The sequence below is a fragment of the Saccoglossus kowalevskii genome, chromosome 5 (genome assembly GCF_978046115.1).
Source record: "Saccoglossus kowalevskii chromosome 5, keSacKowa6.1, whole genome shotgun sequence".
Lineage (NCBI taxonomy): Eukaryota > Metazoa > Hemichordata > Enteropneusta > Harrimaniidae > Saccoglossus > Saccoglossus kowalevskii.
Window position 1 is genome coordinate 34838570 of NC_140645.1, and position 13189 is coordinate 34851758.

The 13189-nt window shown below is 33.4% G+C and overlaps 1 pseudogene across 1 annotated transcript; it reads right to left on the reverse strand.

Annotated features, from left to right (window-relative positions):
- Window positions 1-1391: 1391 nt before the first annotated feature.
- LOC144344902 (uncharacterized) lies at window positions 1392-8350 on the reverse strand (annotated as a pseudogene). The gene is made up of 3 exons (XR_014929572.1): window positions 7297-8350; window positions 4686-5790; window positions 1392-3365 (listed from the first exon to the last, which is right to left on the reverse strand). The product of XR_014929572.1 is annotated as an uncharacterized LOC144344902 (transcript).
- Between the last annotated feature and the right edge of the window lie 4839 nt (window positions 8351-13189).

Sequence of the window (13189 nt, forward strand, 5' to 3'; positions counted from 1 at the left end):
GAAAAAAAGCTGTTGCTTGAGTTCTGTTTTTAATATTCTGAATATGATTCTAAGTACTGGGGTGGAGGTCACTCTTTGCAGGTCACTATTTTGCTCCACTTTGCACGATTGTGCCTTTCACTAATATTGTGTAACACTGCGTGAAATGGCTAAAATACAGATATATACAGATCTTTATTTGTAGGTGTATTTACAGTAAATACTAATACATACATACAGATACATAGCAATACACCAATTGGAAATACATTTTCTGTATTTGCGGCTGTATACATATGTATTTGCACTTCTTTAATACATTGTCAATACATGATAAATACAGGTAAATATATCCTGTGTATACCATGTGTATTAGTGTGTGTATTGTTTATGTATTTATGTTTTGAGTATTAGTGTGTATTCACCAAATACAGACAAATACATTATAGAAAATACAAACAATACAATGGACAGTATTCTCATGTATTTATGTTTTGTGTATTAGCATGTATTCAACAGATACAGACAAATACAGTCTTAAAACACACACACTGTACAACTCTACAGTATTTTCATGTTTTTTGTGTCAGCGCATAGCACATGCAAGCAAATAAGATCTCACATGATGGTTATTAAAGGGGAATGGGCAACAATGGTTTGTCAAACAAACCATCTGCATTTGGTACCAAATTTTCAGAAACAACTTTATCTGTAGCACAAGTTGTGATGGGTGTACTAAATGCTGAATATTCATGGGGTATTCATATGTCAACTTTCAGATTAGTCAGCTTGGAACTTTATGACCATTGTTCATAAAATAAAAAAGACAACCAATCAAAATTACTACAAAGCACATTTCAATCAAAGAGTTCCTGGTGCGGAAAATAGTAGGGAGTAGAATAAAGCAGTTTTCCATTGATAAGGGGTTTAAGCCTGATGGCCTCTAATTAGCTGTACTTCTATAGACAATCTGACTGAAATAATTCCCAGTTTGTTTTTTAATTTAATTGTAGTTTATTTGTATTTATTTGTTGGTAGTTTTGGTAATTGCAAAGCCGCAAGAATCTGATCCAATGCACATTACTTTGCCTCGTTCAAATATTGTGAAAGTAACAGCCAATAACAGCAACTCTTCTATAAATATTTACAGGAAGGAATTAGCGAACAATTATTTGATAAATGCTGTAGCAGAGTGTTGAAGACTAGACCCTGGGTTCAATTTTGGGGAAGATATTCTCAGTCAAAAAAAAATTTGGCTAGCAGAAATACTTTGGTGGGGGGGGGGGGGCAGAAATTAGTGTTCTATTGGGGACATTTTCGTGCCAATGACAAGGTTGAGAATACATGGAATACTAGTACATCAAATGGTACCTATACATAATTTTTGATAATTATAAAACACACAAAAAAAATTATAGAGAAATTATATTTATTGGAAATAAATTATTTATAAACAAGAGCAGATACACAATAATATCAACCAGTATATACACAAAAATGCTTACATTTTAAAGCAATTGTCAAATCATACATGCATTTGTCAGTGACAATTAAAACATGTTAAAAGTTGGCATGTCTACTTCCATTGTGTTTTGAACGTATGCACAAGAGCGGAAATGAACACTTCCAACACCAAAGTATACATGTAAATTAATATTTGAGCAACATCAAATATATTGGAACATTAGATATTATAATATTTTACTTTTTCAACCATTCAAGACAAAGCCAAAACAGTAAGATTGGCAAGAAGATGGTTGTTTATTCTGACACTAGCTGTAACAGTTTAACATGCTTTTTAAATCCTAAAACAAGTTGTCATTGCGATTTCCTACTGATAAACAGGTATGGACGGTATGACAACATTAACATTTTCTCCTTCGGACCTACAGTAGGGAAAACAAATATTGTGTTTCACAGAGATGCAATGTCCCATGATACGTTGTACAGGAATAAATGCTGCCCCATCTAAAAGTTCAAAATCTGTCCCCCACACTTCAACATGGCCACCATAGTATTGATGCACGGGATGTGCTCTATACCATGACACCATTGCAAGGATGTGAGAAATGCGTCGTTTTTTGTTATTTTCACTTCGCAACATTACTTCACTTCTGACAAACCTTGTAATTATCCCAGGTCTTGGGTGTGCATTTGCATCTATCTTGCAAATGCCCCTTATACGCTCAGAACCAACCCATTTGGCATAAATACAAGAGCTGCTCTCCCCTCTAGAATTATGTACAGAATATACGTTACTACAGTACCTAACTCTCTTAAACTGCTCAGCAAGTTGAAGCACTGTGCATGAATAGAATGGATACATACTAGCATACATTTCATTAAGTGATAAAACTTCCAACTGATCAAAATTGTAACTACAAACTGGTGGTATTGATATGATCTTGTCATTCTCTGAAAAGTTACAGTTACTTAAACCAGAATTTCCACTAGTACATGTGAATTGAACTGAACTGTCGAGTTCAACGGAATGCATTTGGGATAAAGTTCCTCTGCAATTCTCTGACTCCAGGATATTTCCAACAGAGCTATATTCAGTAGGAAATTGTATATCTGTTATCTGCTGCCCTTGTAGAAATTTTCTCATGAATTGTACAGTGATAGCATGATTGTTGTTGGCATACGATCCCAGAATCCCATTGAATCGTTCAAAAGAAAAACACAAAAATCCATATATGGGACCATAGTCAAAAATGCATTCCTTCAAATGCATGTGCATATGCATGTTAATTGTGCATTTATCGTCACCATATATCCTAGCAAATGAACTACAGAATTCTTTTAGAATGTTATCAGCCTTGCATGCATCTTCAGTGGTGATTGTGAGAGTACACAGCATCCTACAAGCTTCAACAAATAACTGCCAACAGTTAAAATGTTCATCGGGTATCATATCCTTAAGAGCAAAGAGGGAATAAACACAAACCCAGTTTTTCCACTGGTCTGCTGTGAATGACGAGAACCCGGCAGCAATTTTACTAGGGATTCTTCCAATATTAGATGGAACACTCATTTTATCCATTCGCTCTTGAATCTTTTCCATATTCTCAGAGTTCAGAATTCCCATCTCTGTCAATGTTTTTGTCATATGTTTTGCTGTGCCAAGCAACAAATTGTGCATTGGGTCCACAACATGGAATCTTACTGGTAGAAAATAATTGAGGTAGTTTAGATGGGATCATCGAGCTCCATATGTTCGTTCAATTTTCATTTGTTCCACAAGTGTCTTTGCCTGAAGGGTTTGAAATGCATAACATTTGTGGTCATTATCATCCCTTATTGGAAAGTTCTCTGTGTTGAAATCAGCATAGTTTGCCTTTTCTCCAAATGCCATTCGTGGAAAATCTTTCAAGCATTTACTGCAAAAAAAAAGGAGATAAAAAGGAGATACATGTATAAGAAACAAATTTACTGTAATTTTTGTAGTGGGTCATTCTTTTTAAATAAGGTCTTGTGATGTAAACCAAATTACTATAGAAGTATAAATTATTCGCGTGGTTTTAATTTCGCGAAGAGTCCAAAAGCACAAAATTAAAACCATGCGAAATGTAGAATGTTGGAATGTAGAACACACAATACCCAAGTCAACCAACACTCACTCCTGATCTTACAAGTTTTACCGTAGTCATTGACATCTATTCAAGAGTACAATGTTTATTGTGTTTATCATGAACAGGTAAAGCTTTATTTTGACAATGAGCTGTTATCACCGTAAACAATGTTAAATTAGTTTTCAAAAGTTCAGTTTATCTTCGAAAACTAATTTCTTGATTTTAAAAACAAATCATACCGTTTTCAAAATCAAAGGTAAAGATCGTACTAAAACATCAGCAAATCTCTTCCGTGTTGCGTTCATTAACATTAATATATTCAAATGAGCTAAGGTAATTTGAACACGTTGGCATCATCCAACATTTTGATTGGTTGTTTAGCAATTTGACCTATCAGGTCAACTTGTTGGAAACAAAAATGGTGAATATTGTATCGCATCGAGCATTTACATGCGATCGGAATCATTCGCTTACGGTGAAACTAAGTTGAATTTTACTTGCATTTCATAACAATTCAACAAATTTACTTTTTGTACATTATTAATAAGCAGCATGACCGGATTGCGCAACCATAATCAATTGCTATTGAGTAATGCAGTTGCGTTTGTATTTATTTGAAACTTCTTTTAGAATATACTTTCATTATTACTTACCAATAAAAAAAATAGTAAATTCATATTACATTAAATATATGAGAATGTTTTGTCATCAAGTGATTTTTTTTTATGAACCACTGATTGATTTGTATGGACATTTTTCCGTTGATCAATGGTTAACACTGATGTTTTCAAAGGATGATAGTTTTTGTATAACTTTCTAGACCGTCTGCAAACAGGTTATTTACTTAGTATTTAAAATACAGTAAATAGGTGCCAGACTGCAATGAGCTGCAAATAGTTGTTGTGTAATACTGGTAGGCGTGCAGGAAATAACTGTTTTGTTGGAGGCTGCACGTGTCGGAAATCAACAAGACATTGACTGACTGCTTCATGCGGTGTGACCCTCTGTTTTATTTTTAGAAAATCCGTGAAATTTAAATACCCCGAAATCCTTGTACAGCTCAAAACCACAAAATTAAACACACGCGAAATTAAATGTTTCTACAGTAGTTTAGACAGATTTAGACAATACTAACCTTTCAATGCACCATGTCCAACAAATCCACCACATTTACGGGTAGCTGGTATGTCACTAGAAATGCACATGATAATTGCTTGATAGATGTTGCCAAGTCTTGAACAGTCATTTAATTTCACCCCAACTTGTAACTGCTGCAATTCTTTAACAAGTGGTTCAAGGTAAGAGTTCATATGTTTCTTGGGCTCTTTCGGTCCAGGCAACAAACCAATTAGAATAAGGTTCTCAGGATTGAACCTTTTATCACGTGGTAAATTATTGATAACAGCATACTTTGCACCAACAGAATGTGGTGTATGGTCAAAAGGCTGAAACCAGTCTACATTTAATGTTAAACTGATGTTGAACTTGCTGTCAAAAATCCCTCATTCTGAAAGTCTTTCCAAACTCTTCCATCATAAACATCTGCCATTGTGTTTTCCTTAGTTTGTCGTGATTGCCATCTGTTACAATCCTCCACAAAACCTGGTCTTCGAACAAATGTTTGAAGAGATTCAATCAGGCTTCGATAACAAAATACTTTTTTTGGATAGAGGTACTCTTGCTTATTCTGCCCTGTTACTTTTTTTAGTAGTGTTTCTCCACATGGTTTCCGCTTTGACCGATGAGGATGGTGAGGAAATGACACATGTGAACACTTCAGTGATACCTTTTTTCCATTAGGCAGAACCTTGTAGCAGCTTTCAAACGAATAATTGGTATGGCACTTAGAACACACTACATACTGCATGAACGCATCTCTATGAATACCCAGAAATTTGCGTATAGTAAATAATGTGCCTGGTAAAATCTCGCTAAACTCTTTCAAATGCTGAATGCTAAATATTGATGCAATTGTCGGCAAAAGTTTCTTCACAAATGTTACTAGACATTGAATACCACGATCAGAAACCCCATGTATCTTTTGCCAGGCAAAAAGAAACAGAAACATTGTGGTCATCAGAGGAGAATACTTCATTTGTGCATTATCTTCACTCTCACAGCATGGGTCATTTGAAAGACCACTTGGTTCATTAAATTGCCTTGCTTCAAAGATGTCAGCATCATCACTCCATACTTCGGCTGTATCAACAACTTCCCCGTTATACTTCTGCTGCATGTCCTGAGCAATTAATAATAAAGATTGCTATATTTAATAAATTGTGAGTGAAAGAAGATAGGGAATTATTGTACTGGTACACTAAATAGTGGTCCTCACAAGGAGATGGAACATAATTCAATTTTCATACCAGTGAACCATCAGTTTTCAATTTTGGTGGCGCATAGTGAAAAGTTGGTGAACCAAACTTGAATTACAGATGTAATGTAGTACTTCTGCACTGCATTTTTTAATAAAATAAAATGAGTTTTATTGTTAGTTTAACCAAAGTAACGCTACAAATACATGTAAATAAATAATCAAATGCTACTTTGCACATTTGGACTGCGTTATTCATAAAGTGGTGTTCAGGTCTTGCTTTAATAACTATACCCATACCATGGATGTACATGTGTAAGTCCCCCCTCTCCAATCTAAATTTGCAAGAAATGTAATAATTAGTCCATCAATAGGCAGTATTTTTAAAGAACAAGCAAATTAAATGCTACTGGTAAACAATTATTAATAAAGGTTGATTTTGACACATCTCCTTGGACTCAGTAAGATATTAGCACAAATTATTCCCTTGGGAAGTAAATTTGTATCCACCGCATGCAATTTTGACAAATTTTAGTTTTTCAATTGGAGTTAACATTAGAAAATTTAACTAGAAATACTGATTCTTTGAGAACACATCTTCACATTATGGTAATTTGTATTAAATTTAAATGAAAATTATCAATGTGACCAGCAACAAATGTAAATAAAATTGGTTCACTTACATTTATACAATGAGAATTATTTTGTGTTTTTTCACAGAAATCTTCATTGTATTCATTATTACTTTCATCATCAGTTGAACTGTCTTCATAATCACCTTCATGATTCCCATGGTTTCTATTAAATAACAAATATTATACTCACAAGTAAGAATCTTATCTGCAGATAATGAAACAAGCACACAGTAAATATAATTCCACCAAGTGATACCATCCCACCAATATTAAACTACATGTAAATTGCCCAACTTGTCTTTAGAACTTCTCAAAACTAGTTTAGAAACAGTGTGACATGGCCATACCTACATTATGAGGCTGATTGCATAAGTGTAACTTCATCAATTATTGGCAGACTGTTTTTTTTCAAATATATTCAGTATCTGTGTTAATTTCTTTCTCAGACTGCACTTTTAATATTTGTGAATGCAAGCACATAAATGGTGAAAATCATTGATTATTGTACAGGATTTTTTGTAGGCATATGGAGCTAACAGCAGAAAAAAATAATGGTGTTTACTAAGGATTAAAACAGATCACACTCAATTATTTTATATTGTGTGCTAGCAAATAAACTACATGTACCAATGACCATGGTACAGGGAAATAACAATAATGTTCTCTCCTTTTTTACCTCCATGGCTGATGTAATTTGTAGAACTATAGGTCCAAGATTGATTGGACCATGAAACATCACCAACTTTGAAAATTAGTAAAAAAAAATAACAAAAATAAATAAATAAATATAGATCACCTTGAGGTTTCATACTTCGGGTAAGATTTGTCGTGTTGTAAACAATCATTGGAGTTTGATTGTACGGGTAAATACATGTAGGTTTCATCAGTTGTGGACAAAGGAGTAGATGTACTGGAACCTGAAATTTAGTTAAATGGGGAAATAGATCATTATAAATGCATAAATAAATTAATATTAATTAATAGTAAGCTGAAGCAAAGGTATGCTGCTGTAAATTTTGACCCTGGTGGATCTGCTAAAAATTGAACCTGCAATGCTTCATTTGTTTATAATTATTTGCTTATCCAATTTTATTTAAACAACTTATATAAAGCTACAGGTAGACAAACGGAATGACTTTTTTTGCTTACAAACCCTAATAATTTGTGTGAAATTTTAGTAAAAAAAAGAAAATAACTGAAAATTGACTTTCTATTTTATCCCCATAAACATAAACACCAAATAAGCTGTTGGTAATGAGGCTTGGTTACATAAAATCAAGGGACTCTCACATTTGTAGTAAGTAGGATGAGAGGAAGTAGGAAAAATATTATTTTACTGAAGTTATTACACCCCCCCCAGTGTATGAAGCTTGTTAAAAGTTATGAAAAGGCCAATTTGGGTGTTAGTTAGCCCTGCATACATGGATGTTTTTGGGGTGATATGTAAATTACATCGTTACAACAAGTATGGGGGGGGACAATCATAGTACAGTTTCATCACAGGACTGTGGTTTTATCAAGTGAGACAAACACCTTGGTGTGTCATTTCCTGTGATGTTTTGTTTTGTAATTGACAAGTTGTATAAAGGAACCATCTATTGTTTTAGATACTCGGGAGGTGTGCTACATGTTCACTTATACAATAATTCTGTAAGACAGACCGGAAACGGAAACTAGACAAAAACAAAAGATTTTTCAAGTTAGCGTGGGGGAAATAACGTTGCTAAGTATTATCGTCAGGGAAAGCTATTGTTTAAGCTAGTCTGTGATTGGTTGCTGGCAATGTTTGGGGGATTTTGACCAGTTTGTGACGTAGGCTTGTCTTGGAGAATATAAAGAAATACTCCTAAACTTACTGCAATATGTGGGAAAGATTGAATTACTCTACCTATTTAAATGTATCGTTTTATGCAGATTTGGGATAGATACTTGATAGATATATATAAACTTTATATATATCTATCAAGTATCTATCCCAAATCTACATGTTCGAGGACACATGTGTGATATTTCCTGTGCACTGTCAAAACAAGCTAGCACAATTAATAGAAGTATTTTGGTTAAAGAGTCCGAAAATACTATTTTTTCAATTACTTACTTTCTCAAATATACACGTGAACTATCCACATTATCCGAAGGAAGCAGTGACTGATAGTATTAAGATTTTAATAAATAGGAAAATGTATATTCACAGACCTGTATATTTTTCTTCAGTAATGTATAAGTTCTTAGATTCAAAACTAAGAACTTATACATTACTGAAGAAAAATATAAATACTGAACCGTACATTAAAATCCTTGATAATAAAGAAAACATTGGTCTATTAGCAAAATTGAGACTGAGTGCCCATAAACTAAAATCGAGATGGGAAGGCACAAAAGACCAAAAATAAAAACAGAAGACAGAAAATGTACTAAATGTAACCTACTTGAGGATGAAATTCATTACATCACAAAATGTAAACTTTACACAGAGTTGTTATATTCACATTTTTCAAAGAAAATTAACAATTTTCAACACTGTACAAACACAGAAAAATTCATACATATATTGAATACAAACAACAAATATTTACTAACATGGCTCATCAAATTTATAAAAACAGCAAATACCATTATAGAAAACCACCTAATGTAAAGTATTGTAGTAGATTTTAGATATTTAACTTATGTTTATTTTAACACCTTTATTAAATTTTATAAACCAAAATAGATTTGTAATTCATTCTATAATGTTGTAATAAAGAATTATCTTATCTTATCTCATCTTAGAGTGCCTTCAGCACGACTGGCTGTCAATAAAAACACGAGAATAATTGTGTTTGCTTCCATGAACAGTATACAAAGTTGCATGTGAGTTAGATCATGGACATACTAACAATGTTAGTACGTCCATGGTTAGATGGTCTTACCTTTCTTTAACTGTGTCGGTTCTCCATTTTCATCTACCCAATGGCCGTACGGAGCAAAATAAATTCGTTTATGGTTGTAATACGAGTTATGACGATTTCCCCATAAACTTTGAACAATGACCACATTGTCTTAGCCAATGCTGGGACCCTTCGCCAGGAGCTTTGGATGACATTCTTCATAAACTTGCATAAAACTGATCGAAGTCACAAGGAAGTCTAAAATTTAACTGAAGCCGGGATCATTGGACGAAAATGCAGACAGGATGTTGACAAGCCTCTCGCGAGCGAAAACTTATGATCACGTGATAAGAATGAAGAAGCACCTTAACTTGCCGTCACTGGTGTTCGCAGACGTTCTAATTCTAGTAAAACCGTTGCAGAAAAAACGTTTTGGTTTGATTTGAATATCATGCTGTTTTAATATCATGCTTTAATATATACATTTGCTATGAAATAAACAAACAACGCAAAGTATGGCATGTATTTTTTTAGAAGGGTATAATTACTGCACACCTAGGTGGACTTTGTCTTGCGCCACCAACGACCAGAAGGTTGAAGGTTATATAATGTTTACTTGCCGAGTAACCAACTTTATATACGTATTACTTCAACTGTTATCACTAGTGCTCCGTTTCCACTCATATTCAACATGAGTTATCAATCTCGTCGTCGTATTGCTTTGTCTGCTGAAGATGTTCGTGGTGAGATATTAGACGACAATTTTGCTCAGCCATTGCAATCTCTCGAGCCAAGTTTTATATCAGCTTCCAGCAGTTCAAGTTTTAATAACTCGGGTTCATTTTACCCAACTACAAGTACAACATGCCCGCGAAACGACAATCTACCTCAAGTTAATTCAAATTCCATGTCTCGGTCACTGCAGTTCACAGACTTGGAACCAAGGTTTTCCACACCAAGACATCCCCTTCAGCCGATGAATGGCGCAAATTTCTCTGTACCCTCCTTAGGTAAGTTGTTAAAATATTTTCTAGAACCACCGGGGTTAATTTTGATAATTTATTTCAACACGTCTTTTGTACCTGTATTACGTAATCATTTGAACCTGGTAGCAGACACACATCCTGGCACTCATGTACTGCAACACTCATAACGTCTTACTTTCTGAACTTGCACAATAATCAACATGCCTGTAAGCCAGCGGATATATTCATAAGTATTTACAGTTGAACAAAATAGATCAACTGACATAAAATACAAGGTAACATTTCGCAATGCTTATTAGGTAAAATTTAGATTGGACTTCCAGGTCTGGTTTGTTTGATTAAAAGTTCTACCCTAAGACCAAACATAAACAAACTCCAAGTCTGACACATTGCCACCCCAAACAGTCTACTGGACAAAGGGTAAAATATTAGAACCAAACTTGACTCAAAATTGTTATCTTTGCAAAAAAGAATGTACCAAAATGACAGAACATAAAGTAACATAAAAAATCAGTGAACATAAAGTGAACTGAGAAATCCATCTTTAAGATTTAGAAGGTTTTTTTCACTGTGATGGCTTATACAATGGATGTACATACACTAACACAGCTAGTACATCCTGTTCCTAATGGTTTTCTTTGTTTATGTTGATTGGTGCATTGTTTAGTTTTCTAACAAACACCAGCCCATGTGTAGTATTTCCTGTAAAGTATTCAACTATTTTTATTGTAGGAATACATATATTTATTATTGTACCTCAACATGATTTCCGATACACTTCTCCCATATTTCATGCTGCACATTTTTGCACTTTACATTGACACAAAACAAAAGACCTTGTTACAACACAATACTGTGAAATAATTTATTTTCACTGGAATTCATTTTCGCTGAAAAGACTTTCTGGGTATTTTGTATGGAATTTATTTTCACTGATTTTTGGAAAATGGTAAGTTGCATGTAGAATATAGGAAAAAAGGTATATTCGCTGGATTTTATTTTCACTGAATCACTCCTTCAGCAGCGAAAATAGCGAAAATTAATTCCAAGCGAAAATAAAGTACTTTACAGTAAAAAGAAAACAAAGTTCATGTAATTGTTTAGGGTAATGAATTGTCCAAAGTGTTTTCCCATCAATAACTTGAAATACATTATACAAGTATTTTAATATTTCACAAAAAACATGAGTGGTGGACTAATGATTTTACATTGTTTTTCAGAATGTCAACAGATGCTAGAAAATTTTAATGCTCTAGAAGACATATGCAAGCAGAATGCCACAGATCAAAATGAACTAAAGAACGAGATGATATCGAGATTTAATGATTTAAACAAAGTTATTGTGGAGGCTATTCAGCAGCAGCGACATTCACAAGTTCAAGATGAAAATAAAAAAAAATTGTTGTCCAGCTGAGCTTTCAGTAAGTACTGATACAAATTTCATAAATAGGGGAGCTTTGCTTTACTTGTTTTCGTCACTTTGAATATGGCTCAATGAATAAATAAAGTTAGATTTTTGATTATTATGAAGAATAAAATTGACAAATAATTTAATTTTTACCACCCTATACAACCTTAAATAAAATCGTACAGTTTTATACCAATTTAGGTATTTCTTTCTATGTTATAGCTTAATGGTTGATTGTTTCAATTATGCATAATGTCTGAAATTTTCTTGTTTTTATTCTAGATTCGAATCAAACAATTGGTTTCAGATGATGAAACACTGTTGTTCCATGCTATGGATGGGTGAGCATTTTTATATTTTACACAATTAGGAATAGACTTTAAATTGTTTGAACAATTACTCTACTACATATCTAAGTACTGATAAAAAGTGCCTGTTTGAACCTGTGACATGTGACTGATTTTAATATCTACAAACCGTCAAATTTTACTAGTGGTCCAGTTTAATGTTATGTTAATGCAAAGTGTTATATTTGTGGTTGTAGATACTAGATCATGAAACCATAATTATGAATTGAAAATATTTTTAACATGCTGACATTAACTGCTGAACATATTTAAACTTTTTACACAACCATCAGGATATGTAACCTACAGAATTAGTGTAAAGTTGACATGATTCTGACATTTTGAGTGATATTTAGGTGTTCTGCTAAAACCTGCACGTTATCATGTGACATCTCTTTTATTTTTAACAGTTGGAATACTGAACAGAACAGAGCAGTTCGTGACAAATTGAAGGAACAATTAACACTGAAGTTTGGTGAAAAGTATTCAGAGCAAGAATACCAGAGTAAGTTTTTATGTAATTATACAGATATAGACAATTATTGAAAGCATCTGAATTGAATAGCAATTGCAACACAAAATGATGCCCTGATTTGCTAATTTTTTATATATAAATATGATTGCATGGTGTGAATTACAACAAGTAATGAATACAAAAAAAACAAAACATTTTGCATGCAATGATAATTACATTTTTTTTGCTTTATCGCAGTTGCTATCAGAAGAAACTTTGAAAATTCACGAATAAAAAGGAGAGAAAGTGAATGTAGCAGTTTAAAATTGAAAAATATGGAGAGACGCAAGCAACATACATTACGATGGCAGGTCAGTTTGAACCACATGTTTGCAGTGTATTCTATGAAATGCCATGGAATGCTGAGTGAAATGTTTGGTAGTCAACAAGGATATTTAAAAAAAATTTGTTTTATCAAGTTCTTTGCTCATAAAAATAAATTTCCAATTGACACTGACTTAATGTGCCAATATTCCGCTATTTGTGGTTTTTAAAAATATCTAAGATGGCAGGAGTTGAAATTGGGTGACAAGTTAAATTATACTAACTGTTTATTTAAGCAAT